Source organism: Rhipicephalus sanguineus, chromosome 11, assembly GCF_013339695.2.
Source record: "Rhipicephalus sanguineus isolate Rsan-2018 chromosome 11, BIME_Rsan_1.4, whole genome shotgun sequence".
Lineage (NCBI taxonomy): Eukaryota > Metazoa > Arthropoda > Arachnida > Ixodida > Ixodidae > Rhipicephalus > Rhipicephalus sanguineus.
The window spans coordinates 73,317,826-73,333,624 of record NC_051186.1 but is presented as its reverse complement, the minus strand read 5'-3'; the positions used below and the strand labels follow the sequence as shown (position 1 = coordinate 73,333,624).

At 42.5% G+C, this 15,799-nt stretch overlaps 1 long non-coding RNA gene across 2 annotated transcripts; it reads right to left on the bottom strand.

The window, feature by feature from the left end:
* Positions 1 to 438: 438 nt before the first annotated feature.
* On the bottom strand, positions 439 to 15,523 carry LOC119374401 (uncharacterized). Of its 2 annotated transcripts, none has more exons than XR_007414510.1 (3): positions 15,254 to 15,523; positions 4,422 to 4,532; positions 439 to 1,193 (listed from the first exon to the last, which is right to left on the bottom strand). It is a non-coding gene; the product is annotated as an uncharacterized LOC119374401 (long non-coding RNA). The 2 variants fall into 2 exon arrangements; XR_007414509.1 differs by lacking the exon at positions 15,254 to 15,523 and adding an exon at positions 4,900 to 5,260.
* Positions 15,524 to 15,799: the final 276 nt, after the last annotated feature.

Genomic DNA, 15,799 nt, shown 5'->3' with positions numbered 1-15,799 from the left:
TGTCGATATGGCGCTCGACTGCTGAGCCGAAGGTCGCGGTATCTAATTCTGGCCACGGCGGCTGCATTTTCGATGAAGGCGAAAATCCTTGAAGCCCATGTACTTAGATTTAGGTGCACGTTAAAGAACCCCAGGTGATCGAAATTTCCGGAACCCTCCACTACGGCGTCTCTCATAATAATATCGTGGTTTTGGGACGTTAAACCCCAGATATTATTATTATTAACGAATAGTAAGTAACACTCAATTTAGAAGACTTCTCGATGCGAGCATTTCGCAGTTATCTTCAGACTGGCATTTTACAGAATTCGCCTTACCGCTGCTGGCTTGAAATTACACAAGGTATGCATTTGTCTGTAGATTTGAATCTACAATATATTAACGCACCACTGTAGCAATCCTTATTTTAGCCTATAAACGGGCGTATTGAGGAAACACTTATATTCAGAAAAATAATTTATTAACTTATAATTCGGTCCGTAACGTAGAGCTTTCAGTATCTTTGGGTGTATCCTTTGATGAAGCATCCTCCTTAAGGCCAGCCTTGAGGAGGGATTCTATAACGCCAGACAGAGCCGGCTCCAAACCATCCGCCAATTGCCATCCTTTCCTTGCCTGTCGGGATTGAAGATGCTCTTAAGCACTTGGGAAAACATTTTCTCCAGGCCTTGTCCGCCTTGCTGGTTGCCCATAAGCGAGCCCAGCAAAGACAAGACGCTTGCCTGGGAACCACTACCCTGGGAACCAAGCAAAGACGGCAGTGCTTGCATGACTAAGGGCGCTAGCTTGGACAGGTCGAGACCCCCCGGTCCTGAACTTCCGGAAGACGATTCTTTGCCGTTCAACGCACCGAGTCCATCAAGCATTGTCTTGAAGGCCGGCCATGGATCAGCGTCAGCTGATTTCTTGGAAGAAGCGCCAGCGTTCCCTAGGTTCGAAAGTAGCGATCCAAGGAGGGCGGCCGAGATGTCCGGTTGTCCAGCACTGTCCTTGGCATCAGCACTTGCAGTGGATTCACTCGTTGCAGGTGGCACTGCACTGTCTTCCTTTTCGCGTAAGTGCGGCGACTAGCATGTCTTCTAACGGTGTGCGCGCCCTTGAAGCTGTTTCCTTTGATGCATAGTTTTGGTAAAGTTCGAAGGCTTTGCCCGCAACAGCCATCCAGTCAATTTCGCCTCCTTTAGAGCAGTATTCTGCAAGAAACGGAACATGATCAAGCCAGCAAATACAGATTGATTTTCGTAATTCATAGGACTATTATTTAACGAAAAACGTAGAGATGGTCCTGCGCTGTGTTTTTTTTGCATAAACACCAGTACCTGACTTTGCAGAGGAAGTTTTCTAGCTCACATTTGTCTATGTTTTCGAAATGAAGATTTTTAATATGAAGTTGATTCTCCCAATAAAAAAAAATATATATATGTATACGTGCGTTCAACGAGAGGACTCAGTGGACGCCAGCAGCGCGAACATGGATCGAACAATCTAAACACAGTAAGTTATTGTGATTTGAGGGGTCTCTCCGTAAAGCTGCACCGAAATACTTTGTCCAGTTAAAGATACTGGGAAGGGAATTCATAAGCTTGGGATTGGATATTCGGGCTGTACACCATATTTTACTTACATATTTACAGCAAAATGAAGCATTGCTAAGTGAAAGGGGAGCATGGTTAATAGCGTTTATGAGACAGGCTCACTTATAGACGCATCTTTTAGAGCTCATAGTCGACAGCCATCTCATTGCCTGGGATGGTGGGAGCGCTCGGATGTATAAATAGCCGCTACAGCGCCGTTTTTTTTCTGAGCATATACTATCCGCCAGAGTTCCCTTGCCATCAGATGTCATTAGATGAAGCATGCTGTGATAGTCTCGCATAATCGTCTCCACAGAAGAGGAAATCTTTCTTGGTTAGGAAAAGAAGTAAAATGAATAACTGGCTTTTTTGATAAGCAGTAACGGAGAATGTACGTTTGTTTAATCTTAGCGATATTATTCTGTAGAAATAATTATGCTAGTAAGGGAAGTCCACTGTATTTTGTATATCGAATAGCAGAAGATGAAAACTCACTAAATTAAAACAATAAATTGCTCAGTCATGCCTTTGTGTTCATTACTTTCGTGGAACTCAGTTGATTACTTGAAGATGAAATGAAGTTAAAGAATTCCGACATTTGCATTTCTGACGAAAGAAATGGAGAAATGTATCCACTGGGATGTCAGGACCTTCTGCGACGTTTTGTGTGTTTGAGATGAAGTGGATTTATGAAAATTCTTGAAATTGAAGAGAATTAGCTATAGCAGTGCAAGCGCGTCCATCTTTCAGAATAATGGATTAACTAGGAGAGCGGACGCCTGCAATACTATGTCGCCAAAGGGAGCTCGCGTGGTGTCTCTCAACCCACTTTTGCTCGATCACCTTGTCCTCAAGATAAGCACGGGTTTTTCTTTAATATTCCACAAAGCTATTTATATCATAAAAAAGGCAGCTCAATACGCTCATGTCTTTATTCCTACAACAAATAGTGTCATCGTACGCAAAAGCAGACGCAAGTTAAGGCTTTTTGTTTGCACCATAATGAAGCTGTAAGAAGGTATCCTGGGGCGTGGTCTTAAAACTAGGCGTGCGCGAATATTCGATTTTCAAATTCGAGTCGAATAATACCTAATCGAATAATTCGATTCTACTATTGAATCGCTAGTATTTGAAGTCTCGAATAGTTCAACAGGACGAATATCCAAAACGCGAGAAAGGTAAATAGTGCAACTTGGTTAGGGTGGGCTGGCTAAAACTGACGCTTACGTCGTGACAGTAGGCCTTTCGTTAAATCTTTCAACAATATTCCTGATTCAAAAGCGAGCACATGTTTATTTTAAAGGAGATTACGTCATTTCCGCACATAAAAAAAAACAACACCGGAGAAAACTGTCAAGTCCTTCACAACTTCGCTTCCGAAACGAAGGCACATACTTCTTGAGTAGTGCGGTCGCGTATGCCGCAAGGGCAGTAAAACGTCCCGACTTTGACCCATGAACCTTCGTTGATAAATTTTTTCGCACTGTGCAGTCGCCACTGCTGCACCGCACCACTCGTTCACAAACTTCCATCGTTCCAGCGCGCAGTTAAAACGCTTCTCTGAACAGGCGCCCGAAGGGCTTTGGACTCTGAGCCTTCATGACGATGAAGCAACATTACCGTTTTAGTCTTACCGTTGTTGCACAATTTGTAGTTTTTTCGGCAGCAGTCACTCAACGCGTTATGTGCTCGAGGACATGAGCAAATTTCACTACTTTGTTCTTTCTTTCTATTTTCAATAATTTTTTTGTGTTCTATATATGATTCGATATTCAATATTTTTACCCTATTCAGTACTATTCGATTCGAATTTGATTCGAGATGAAATTTCGCTATTCGCACACCTCTACTTAAAGCATGAGCTTTCCACGAGAAACAATACATATAAATCTTCTGAAACTTATTCCCAGTATGGTGAGACAGACGCATTTCTTTTATTAAAAGCAAATGATTCGAACTTTACCCGCGAACTAAGAACATGGACCATTCACCGAAGGTGAGCGATCCCTGTAGAAAAGTTTGCTCCAGCGTACATTCCTGATCGAACTTCGCTGGTCGTAACGCCAATATCTTTGGCTGGTTCGGACCATGCACAGTCACAGAAAAAGCATGACAACCCTTAAGTGTAAAGTGGATGTCTGAAGTAAGGCAACGGCAAATCAAACAAAGCCCCAGCAAGTGACGCATAGCCGCGGCTGTTTTTTTTTAATCCAATAAGTATCACTGTTAGACGGAGCAATTAAGATGAGAATATTGGAGCATCAAAAGGGCGTACTACCGGTAACTCTGAATTTTCTGCGAATCACATGGACAAGACTTCTGACTTAAAGAATTTCTACAACTGACGACCTCTACTTGTTTCTACCATTGTCTTAATAGGATGGCTATTTTCATTGGCTTTTTCCGGTTCGAAGCGTTGTCAAACGATGACGCTGTTATCCTGGCACTTTACATGTCATTCTATTCTCTTGTCTAATAGCACAGTGGAAACGCTTTGGCCTAGACAGTTTTAAGTTAAGGCTTTACCGGTAGAAAACAGAGCACGATGCCTCGGGCGCCAGTATAGACGGCTGACTGTTCTACGAAACACATTTCCATAGGACTCTCTTTGGGTAAAATTCGCCGCCTTGTAATGAAGTATAGATTAAGAAATGAATAAATCAGTATGAGGGTTGACTCCAGCCACATTCCTGATTGAAGTTCGCTACTTATCATCCCAATTTCTTTGGGTGCTTTGGATGAAGTAGAGACAGAGAGAAAGTCTGCAAAATCTTAAATGTAAAGTGGCTGCCAGAAGTAAGGCTTTATTTAGGTAAAGATGCTGCTAAAAAAAGCCGAAAGATTTACCTGGTAAATCCTTTTTCGATGTCTCTTCTGACGACGCCTCATTCACGCCGAAGAGGAATAGCGTTAACGCCACTGAGAACACCAACTTTGCGTTGAGAACCATGACTCCTCCTGAAACAAAATGAGCAGCATTTATGAAGCACTCTTAACGCATGGAACAACGCTTCTGAATACTTCCGACTATTGTACTGAATGTGCCACCAAAAATAGAGATTTCTAATTTAAATCGCATTAGCAGAATTTTATGGTTTAAAGGTAAAGGTCTACGAATGAGAACGATGAGAACAGTAGGCAGAGAAATTCGAGGTCGACCTGAATCATTACGGCAACACAGAGGCCACATACTTTACTTTTAATGCTTGCGCCTCCAGCGGTCAAAAACGAAGCACACTACCGAGATGGTGATGGCACGTGGTTAGAACTACGGCTTTGTCAATGGATTGTTGGCCGTTACCGTGTACTACCTGACCCAACTCACCACCTTGCCACCTTTTCTATTACTCTGCCCGTGTTCTGGAGACTGCCGTCTGCCGACTGTCTACGGCTAGTGTGACGGCCATGCGAGAACAGCAGCGGAGGTAGGGTGTTCCGGGCCAAGTGCTGTGCGGGCCGCTGATGCGATGCAGCTCGGCAAACACACGGGGGACACGCACGCGACGGGCAGAGTACGCGTTACGGCCCATACGTACCTACGTCTCGCTCTATATAGAACCTGTAACGATGAGAGGGCGAAAGGAGAGAGAGGAGCACAAGGCAGACGAGACAGTAGAGCTCGTGGCGTGATGAGAGAAACTTTTCAAAGTGAGGAGGTGGGACGCTGTTATGCATGCGCTTCTTGAAGCGGCGTCCCTGTTTCGTGCCGAGACGTTTCCATTGTGGGCTGTGACCTGGAGGATATATCCCGTGCTCCTTGAAAATGAAGGTTCTTTGAAAGGCTCCTTGAAATACGAAGGTTTTGTGGTAACACTACGGCATGCAGCTTACGCATCTTAATTGTAGCTCACGAACGGAATATGCTTCTTGCTTGTCTAGAGTTCTTGAATTTCTGACTTTACTCATTTAAAACGGAATTTTTTAATTTAAAATAGCTTGTGAGAAAGAAAGGTCTCACGTTCTGTTTGTCACAGCAGTTCACATAACTTGAAAATAAGTTTCCAATCAATCGATGGTTGAACACAATTTAACAGACATTATGCCGTTTTTGTATACATAAGTGAAAATGTTTCGTTTTTTAATCGGGACGCAATTCTAAGAATTTTCGGGCTCCATTTAGAAATTTCCTCTTTTTTTTTTTCTGAGAGAACTATCAGTGGCTACAGCGCATGATTATTCTCCCAGCTACGCAAGGGTTCGCTGTAATGCTCAGTTGACAGATGTCCGCTTTTGAAAAAAATGAACAGTTGTTTCTGTATTATTGCTGAGCGTAAGTTAACGCTGACATATTGCAGCACCAGACATGTCATGACAAGAACTTTATTGGAGTCCTGAGGAACCGATATCTACGGGAGCCGGAAGTTACACACGAGAGTGGACTGATGAGCGATTATACTACAAGTAACGCCCTTGAAAAACGTCCTACAGCGAGAGGATATACCAACAGCTGCGCACGCATACAAATGGCAGGGCTGGGAAAGATGCTTTGAAATTGTATCGCGATACATGACAAGATACTCGGGCAAGAAGTATTGGAGATACAGATACAAGGATACTAGCGCACTAATTGTAATCCGATACGATTACTTCCCACTGTCCTTTAATATACCTCGATACATTTGTAAATTTTGCTATTATAGATCAAAATAATGAAACGAAAAAGACCTATTTACAAAAGTGTTTAATCTGGACAAAATTTTCTTATGCGACACAACTCCTTTACGCATTTTATTGAAATTGCCTGTTTGTATCTCGAAAGTTTTATCCTAATTGCTGAAAGTATACTAGTTTTATTCCGAAACAACTTATTCAGATTTGTTTGGCTGCTTAACATGACAGCTCTTTATAAACTGCGCTGTCAGTGGTTTTTGCGTGACACTTTGGTAATTGATGAGTGTCGCTGCTCTACTTGGCGATCAGCTAGAGGGTTGCCATCTATTTGCAAGAACACCATTAAGAAGCCTCCGCACGATGTCACGATTGCCGCTGTGCAGTCTTACCTTAGTCCGTAAGCGTATTACCGTTTTCGCATTACCGTATCACCCGACAGTTGTAGAGCAGCAACGCTAGTAGCGATATTGTGATGCATCATTTGAAGACGATAACTATAGAGTCAGCGCTCAAAATTCATTGAGGGCATAAATCTGCAATGGGTTTTCATATTCTACTTATCAGCTGGCGTAAAGCGTTTGTTAGCAACATATTCACTAACGTGCAATCTTTTGCCATTTCTTCTCTGAGAGGAGTTATGCCACCCAGAAACGTCTCAGACGTATAGTATACCGACACAAAGCGTCGCAGGATATCCCTGCTATTCACACTATTGCCACTTCTAACTCTGCTACCTGCTGATTTCTAAAAGTAAAAACAGAACAAAAAATTACGGTGACCTAAACAAGGAAAACGAATATAAGCGAAATAGCAGAGCGGTTCCGTATTAAACAATCAAAGTGAATAAGTATACACGCTTGACGTAAGCAGAACCAAATATTTAAAAAAGGAGTGGCTAACCGCGACTGAATGAAACCGACGACATATGGTCTACCGCCATGTGGCGCTCGTTGTAGTATTTTGATATTGCGCTGAATTGGTTAATTAACTAAGGGCAATTATGCAACATTTTCAATATTCTCTTTTAGGGCCAGGTGCGTTTCGTCACGTAATAGAGCGCATTTAAAAACGACCGATAAAACTTTTTTGGGGACGTACATGCTGCGTGGTGATTGAAATCAAACCACGTGACTGCACTCACGCGCTTCCGTACGCCAGCGCTCTCAAACGTGCTTCCACCGAAACAACCGGCGCGCGAACCTTGAGCCTATCGCTTCTCAGGGACGATGACGTTTACTTGCCGTATGCGGCAGTCAGAAATGCGGACGCACTGTGGAGCCGATGCTTAGAGCACCGGCCGCGCATTTTGCCGCGGTCCACTCGCCGGTCGTGGCGCTCGATGCACGTTTAAGAGCGCTGCAGTACGGTACCGCACGAAGGCAGTAACGTGGTAAATTTCTCCGGCTTTCTTTAAACGCCGGAAGAGGTCACTACGTACAATGGGGATGGAAAGAAATTTGAAGAGCGCTGCGCGCTGTTTTCCTCACGCTGCGACCTCGGTGACAATACAAAGATGCTAGAATGGTTCTTGATTGCATAATGGAAGACTCTATTGGCTTTTATTACCATCCAGGCTACAATCGCTTGAAAAGAAATGCGAAACAGAGGAGAATGTAGATGCCGCACTGTTCGCGTTTGTTTCCATCCCCCCTATACATTTCCACAGAAAGTTGGATCGGTCGTTTTAGCACTTGGCCCTAAAGTGAATATTATGCATGTTGCATAATTCATCTCAGTGAATTAACAAATTAAGCGATATACAAAAATACGACATGGTTTACCACATGACGATAAACCATGTCGTTGGTTTTATTCATTTGAGGTTAACCACTTCTTTGTAAATATTTGGTTCCAGTCACGTGAAGAGCCCTGTATAAACACGATACAGGTGGCACCCCTAAAAAGTATGACAATAGAGCATAGATCTTAAGGTGAGACAAGAGAAAACTCAGTGCCTATGGAAAAGAGCATGAAACGGCTCGTGGGGACGCTCATGAGAAAAACAGAGTACTTGGTATTATGTTTCTTAAATCCCCTTCCTAACATTTTTTATTTTTTTTATAATTTCATTTACAATAATACAAACTCAATTTCGCTATTTTACTAAATTGTAAGCAGAATTTTCGTTACGGTATACTCTTGGCACGCTCAGATTATTCTACCTTTGTCCTCATCATTGCCTTTACATAACAGTAAACTCACATAAAATTTATATATGTGAATAGTAGCAACGACGCAGGCAGTTCAAAAATAAAAAATAAAGCAGAGAAGGAGTTTAGGAACAGGTTACAAATTACATATTACAGTAAACTGGTGGGCAAAAACTATACAGAAGCCCATGTAATGCAAACGGAGGACAGCAAGGAGAGCACTGTGCTAACGCTCAAATTTTCATTAAAAGAACTTGAATAATTCGGCAGGAAGTACAAAGATACAGTACGCCAAAATATCTTCTGTTAAATAAATGCTCGTTCTATTGCATCTAGCATCGACAACGGGGGTGCGACGCTTGTTATTATCTCATTTGCATATAAGTGAATCTCGTCGTATGTATGTGAAGCTTACATCCATGAGATATCGCAAATCGCTGATGTGTGAAAGCAGCGAGACGCAAAGCAACCCCATTCTTGCATTCTTCAGACTGCAAACGAGGCACAACGGGAGAAAAACTTCGATAACGACACTATATCGGCATCACAATTTGAGCGGAAGATGCCGCATGCATTGGAGTACGCAACACAGTACCGTGGCTACGAACGAGTGTCATAACACTGACACAACTACAAAGAAAGTAAACATTGAGAAAACAACAGGTCGGAAGCGCGTAGGCTTTCACGCGCTAGTTTTTGTTGAGATGGCCCGAGTGCCATCACCTGACTCTGCCCCACCGATGGGGACGCGTAGACCTAATAGCGTGTGCTCGCTGAAGCACTCTGGCGGAAAAGTAATAGAATGTCACTGTCGCCTGGTTTTATTCTGGTGGCTTAGTGGCAGCAGTATCAGCTTGAGAAGCGTAGTTCAGCTGACGTTTACTGTTTCGCTCGGGGGTGTTTCTACAGAAGTATCTTGTAGCTTAAGATACTCGATACATTATTGAATGTATCGGAAATACAGATACAGATACTCGTTTTGCTGGACGTATCGCGATACAGATACAAGATACCCAAAGAGTATCTAAGATAGTATCTAAGATACATGTATCTTCGATACTGCCCAGCACTGACAAATGGTAAGGTATTGTGATGGTTATGTAAGGCAAATCGCTATCTGAAAAGAGGTGATAAAGAGATGTACTTATAACGCTAATGTATGCAATGTTCACGCAAAACGAATGTACTTTTAATGCATTTCTCTACCTCCTCACAGCTCGCTCAAACACACACACACATGCACACGGAAGCAATGCTTAATTGGCTGCTGTCACTACTTACGTATTTTTTAGAGATGTTCGCACTGGGTACTAAAATAAAGTTTAAACCTTTCTCTGCGTTTTCTTTGCAGTTTCTGTGCCATATTCAGCAAAAAAAGAACACCGCGTAACTATTACGATACTGTAGGGCGCTTGAGCTAGCTTCATTATGCCCTATGCTGTGTTTAATTATTTAAGCTATTTATGGGCGTCTACGGCCAATTAATAACATAAGTACACATGTACATACATACATACATACATACATACATACATACATACATACATACATACATACATACATACATACATACATACATACATACATACATAGAATACTTTTGACACAGAAAAACGCTAGGCAAACGCCCTAAATTACATCTTAACCCTCTGAACTGGTAGCGATTTCTCCATAGTAGTTATAGGTCTTCCGACAAGTTGAGTGGCCAACTATTTACTATACGCCACCGAGTGTGCTCTCAAATTTCTAGTCAAATGCAAGACAATATATTATATTACGGAGTCAAGATTTTTGAATATTGTACGCCACTTTCTTTTCTATATGTCGCTAATATTTTAAAGCGCAGTCGCCTAAGCTCCCTTTGGCTGCGCAGAAACAAAAACAACATATAATGCATTTCTGCGGCTCTAAAGTACAAGATTCTTATTTCGACACTTTATGCTCGCCTATTTTGCATGAAACGACGCTGCCCCTCTTTCTTAAGAAGTACAACAGACTTGAAAGTTTCCGTGATTTCTTTTAGCGACAGCGGCACGGTCTGACATGCAACGCAACGTTTCACTTTACCAATTTTTCGGCAAATACACGTAATAGCGTTGACAATCGCTTCAGTATTGTTTGCTTTTGCTTGCGAAATTATTGTAAGTATTTCGATGCTTTGCTATTCCGCGTCTTGCACAATAGCGCATGCACAGAAGGGTGAAAAGTTCTATGCAGTAGCGCAGCGGACATCACACTCAACCTTCCACAGCGCACAGCTGCGGACGCAGCTAGAGGAGTTCGAACCAAAGTGTGGCTGCTGGCCGAAGCCCCGATTTTGCAATACAATGGCGGATGACGATGGTGGGGTAACGAAGCAACGTTATTACGACGACCCAAAAAACACAGCCATCCTGACATTGGCGCCTGACGGAATGCTTGGACGGACGCAGAAGAGGCAGTTATTTACATTTAAATGTAGCACAAAAGCGCTGTTGGCGTTTTTGAGGAACACTCAGCTTAACCAAAGCCTGTGAAGGACTCTCCTTATGTATATATGTGTGTTTGTGACTGTATGTACCCTTTGTGCGTATATGGTGTATATGTGATCATTGTATATACCATAATCACCCGACACCTGGAGTAGCAAGCCAGGCGACAAACCAGGCTAACCTCTCCGGGCATTTCATTAAAGAATCTTATGTCTCTCTCTCTTACATTTAAATGATGTCGCGATTAACGGAATACTGACACGAATTTCAGAAATTTTCTTATTATTGCTGTAAATGAAAACACTTGCGTAGGTAACCCTAAAAAGAGTATCGTGCTGCCTCGTAGTGCCCTGAATATATTCTTGATATCGCTAATTTATAAAACAATTTTCGGTTACGATATCGAAGCGGCGGATTCACAGTGACGTGTCAACACAGTCTGACGAAGGTCTGAGTCACGTAGAAACAGCGACTCGTGGCGTGCTAGCAGTAACATTGTTGTTTGCTGTCATTTGCACGCTGTTAACTTGAATAACGATATGTTAATTGTCTTCCAACGACTCCAAGATTGATTTTCGTGATTTCAGCCGCATATAGGACTCAGAGTTCGCAAACACATTGAACTGTGTTGACTGATCATGATAATGTCCATTGCGGTGGGGCTGGCTTCCAGATGCTGGGCAATAAAAACTGTAAAATCAAACAAGCTTTTTATACGTTCATAATGGTGTAATAGTCGCGAAAAATAAGGGTGGTGTCCACTTCCTTGTCTTCGTTTTTCTTGCGTTACTATTATACCATTATGAATCAGTACCAACTAGCTCGCCTTTCCGTTTTGCTTTTTATACGTGTTTCCTGGCTCCGGTGTGTGGAGAGCGTTAACACTGCACACCAAGCAAACGAAAGCTGTTCCTTTTGTGATGCCTCAAAATCATACCAGTATTTCTGTAAATTTTTAACTTGAAAGCGAGATGTTCGTGATGCTAAATACACAGTGTTAGATTGTTCCTTTTCAAGTAATGGTTGCTACTTTCATAAGTAATATAGATAAGGAACCTGTTTACTCAGTGCATCTCTTGACTCACTTTCATGGGGACAACGCCGCTTTGCGTACATTTGCAGGTGCGCGAAAGGAACAATGGCGATTACAAAAGTGGCCGACTGAACAGGATGGTGAACATCTGGCCAGAGGCCTGCGTAGTATGTTCGGAACTCGAAGGCAATTGTCATGGGCAAAATATTGTGCGAAGAAAGAAAGGATTGGCGTTCCAACGTGCGTACAAAAATAGCGCATAAATAAATTATAAGTTAACACAGTTTTCACATATTAAATGCTTGAGCGCTGGGCGAACCAGTTAGAATAATATTGCGTCTATTTTTCTTATTTTACTCGAGAAACTAACTCCTTTAAAAATAAACCTTAGTTTCTTATCTCGCCCATAGATATAGTTTCAGACAGGCCACTGAGGAAAACACAGAAAAAGGTGAAGGAACGAGAGGTGGGTTAACAAAGTTGCACACGGTTTGCTACCCTACACGAGGGGCGAGAAGACAGGAGGAGGGAAAGGACAGAGAAAGAAAGAAGGAAAGAGAGGACAACTAATATTTTCGCATGCGTAGCAGCGTTCAGCGCGCATACCCAGAAAGTTTCAAACTGCGAACATTGTTAGTATTCCGCTTGTACCCTAAATGCAAAAAAGAAAATTGCGAGTCATCATAGCTTCTTTAGATTCTTGCAGACGCTACCCATAAGTAGTAAGCTTTCATCCTTTTAATCTGTAGCGGCTGTCGTGGCGAAAGGCGCGCACTGATGTCGTCAGAGTAAGGCATATTAGAAGTCTTCGGAGATAAGTGAGAAAAAAATTTTGACGTCTGAAGAAAAACGCTAATAAAGCTATTTTATTAAGTTTGAAATAGCTTTATTAACATTGGCAAATATGTACAGCGCTGACGGAACTAAACGTGTAACTTTAAGACAAAGTAATGCCCCTTTCGTTGCGACCATCATCAGTTTGTACCGCATCGGGGTAATATCGGCTTGGGCCGATATTACGATATTATTACGATATTACATAAAGCTCATAAGTCACATTCTATGACCAGTTTCATTGTAACAAGCCGTCATTATACGAGCAGCTGCGCATTCCAATTCGTGGTGCATAAGTTTTGATGTCATGTTAAATTCCATGACCGCTGTACTGGCATCTCTAATGTCAGCATAAAGTTCATACCAACGTAAAAGAATTGCACGTATTTACGTAAATAAAGAAAAAAATATTGTTATACTTCAAGTATTATGTTTGAATTTATGTAATAACTAAATAGTGGCATAAAATTGTTCAGGCAAGAAATCAGATCAGTTGTTCTTCACTGCTCATTGTCATTACAATGATTTTCTTATCGCCACAGTAACGTTGAGGCAAGCGACAGAAGGTCAGAAAAACGAATTCCCCTGCGAACGCGGTGCTTTGCGAATGAAAAAAAAAAACAAAACAGGTTGTTAGCCTGGACACAACACGACGGGGCTAAAGTAAACTTTGACATCCGCCACAACCCAATCGCTCTGGCTTTTTTTTGTTATTCTTTATTTGGAAACATGGAGCTTATATGGTCTGACCTGATCGAAGAGCAGTCGCGTTATGTTCACGCGGATCACTATGACGTTTCTCCTTCCTGAATGCATTTGACGGCATAAGAACAATATTTTCAAATAAAATATACGCAAACGACTCAGCAAAGCTCCTTACAATTGGTGCTTTAACGCTTTGACATCTTTAAATCCTCGTGATATGAAGATGGCTCCATGCTTTTGTCACCATGTTCTTGCCAATAATTGCCATACGTCATTCCTTAATTCTCAGCAGTCACTAAACAAAAATACCAGTCGAGCAAGACTAGTTATCTTGTGAAATTTCAGGTGTATATGTGTGTACAGAATAAAGGAATGGAAATGAGAAGTGAATGAATTACATGTTCTTGAAATTACTGTCGCATGAACGAACTACTTTCATGTCTAACAACGAAGTCGATAGCAAGCCCTCTTGATACATAATTTAACTTAAAAAAGGAGCGAAACCCAGAGTATGTTCAATTGTGAACCAAGAGTTTTCAGTTGGTTTTTAACATCTGTCGACATTAAAAAAAGACAGTTCGTCAACGGCAGGAGCATTTAATTAGACCAGAAAACCTAGGTAATGAAAAATTACCATTTCATGAGAGGAGCAAGACGATAAAAGAAAACATTATTGGCTAATGTACAGTTGGTGAGTTTCAGTACAACATCCAGTCAACCTGTTCATTAAAACCACCTACAAAAATATTACAGTAGGTTGTATTAATTGACTATTTGGTATCCTTCTTGTCTTCAAGACTTATCAATAGCAACAAAAGATAGGACACAACAAAAACAAACGCTCAAGATGCTTAATCACAACTAAAAAACACGAAGAATGCTGCGAATGTAAAATGCGACAATCATATCGTGGTTTTGGGACTTTAAACCCCAGATATTATTATCTTCTGTCATAGAACACGACACGAAGTTCGCTTCTTCTTGCCTCGTAGAATATGCCCAATCTCAGTCTACTCATCACCTGTTTCTTTTTTCGCCGTTTGTAAGATTAAAGCACTATTATCTTTCGCTCCTACTCTTGGTTTTTGGCACAAGCGAGTAGTCTTTGATATGACATGCACGCTGAGTATTCCATTTTCACAGGCACGTCGTCCTTTCGTTTTTTTTTTTCTTGCCTTTTATTGCACCGAATTACTTTCGAAGAAAAGCCCGACAGCAATAAATGAGTGAAAGTTACTAGATGAGATCCTGAAATTAACATACTCGCTCTTCGACGCATGTGCTGGCACTACGAAAATAACCTCAGCAATTAAAAAAAAAATCTTACAGTACAACATAATTCTGCAGCAGATGACGTCAGCTATCGCACATATCTATTCTAAAAAAGCTAGCGCGAAAGACAATGAAGTAGGCATGCACCAAGTGCCGAAGTAACGCTGACACGTGAATTTATGAATCATTTATATTATGACTTTTCGCAGCGATTCGTAAGCTGTAGTGGCATAGCGGCGGTGGTGGTGCGCTGCTAAGTAAGAGGAGGCGGGTTCGACTACAGGCCACAGTGGCTGCATTTCGGAAGGAGCGCAGTGCAGTAAACGCCCGTATATTTAGATTGAACAACAGCCTCATAAACTCAAAGTGGTCATAATTAGCCTGGGGTTCCTCACTAAGGCGCGCCTCATGATCACATCATACTTGTGACACGAAAAGCCAGAGGCTTATATTAACAATACTATAGTCGTCGTGGCACGTAATGCGCTATAAATAAATATTCTCATAGCTGCCGCCCGTAGGAAGCGTCAAACACGATGGCTTCATATTATTAACAAACTCGAAGAGCACTTTCAAATGTAGGTACTGCGATGTGGTACGTACAAAGTAAGCGCACTCACCGTCTGTGAAGCACTATGCGCGCGTTCTAACGTTCTCAAGTTACCACACACTGCCAAGCCGTTTCTGTGTACTAGCTTAGTTAATATAAACACCTATCTCACGACACGTCAGCGTGGTCGAGCCGCGCGCGTCGGCGTTGCCGAAGGAAGTTCTAACTTTGCGGCTCACGAGGCCACGCTTTCGCGGCGAGCGTCCAGCGGCGGCGCGCAGCCTCTGTATAGTTTCCGGCAGCGTTGCCAATCTAAGCCGAGCAGCGCGCGGCGCTGTTTTGTTGGTCGTTGCGGCCGTGACGACAGAAAGAGAAGGAGGAGAGGGGACCGACCGCTGTTTTCCTACGTCACGGAGGGCGCGTAACATAGAAAGGAGGACACACGCGCGAGATGGCGATGCGGGGCTACGTCGTTACGGTTTGCGCGCCAATGCGCGGCATAGTCGCCGCGTGTAGTGGGCCAGCAAGAGGGCGGCAAGAGGAGCGTTGCTCCTAATCGCACAAGCGCCAGACCCGGCGTCTGCTCAGCCTCCACCTTG